At 57.8% G+C, this 460-nt stretch overlaps 1 protein-coding gene across 1 annotated transcript in view; it reads right to left on the reverse strand.

Moving 5' to 3' along the window:
* Nucleotides 1–460, reverse strand: part of SVBP (small vasohibin binding protein) — a 4482-nt gene that overhangs the window by 397 nt on the left and 3625 nt on the right. The window lies entirely within an intron of this gene.

Below are 460 nucleotides of genomic sequence, written 5' to 3' on the forward strand. Positions count from 1 at the left end.
CCCCCGCCGTATCCCCCCCCCTCCACACCACCGCAGCCGAACGCAGGCAGCGGGAGGGCAGGAGACCAGTGGCCTTGGCAGGGAAGTGGCCGGCCGAGGGCTGGCTGGGGGTGAGGAGGGCTGGAGCTGGCAGCCAGCAGCCACAGCTGCTCTGGCACCCGGCCCCGATCCGGCCTCCCCCGCGCCATTCCCAGCCGGCACCGGGCCGGGATGGAACCCACCGGGGCCACTGAGGGACCAGGAGCCGGAGAAATGTGGAACCACCACAGATTTTATTTAAAAAAAAAAAAAAAAAGAACTGATTTCCAGACAGAGAGGCCAGGCTTTCAGAAATGTGATCAGTACTTAGGATTTCTACCTGTAACCTCCCTTCTCTGTACTGATTCTTTTAGTGGTACCATCTCATTTCTATTCTGCATGAATAGTGAAGGCTTCCAGAGCTTGCTTTATTCAGCAGGAA

Source organism: Calidris pugnax, unplaced genomic scaffold (assembly GCF_001431845.1).
Source record: "Calidris pugnax isolate Ruff unplaced genomic scaffold, ASM143184v1 scaffold580, whole genome shotgun sequence".
Taxonomy (NCBI): Eukaryota; Metazoa; Chordata; class Aves; order Charadriiformes; family Scolopacidae; genus Calidris; species Calidris pugnax.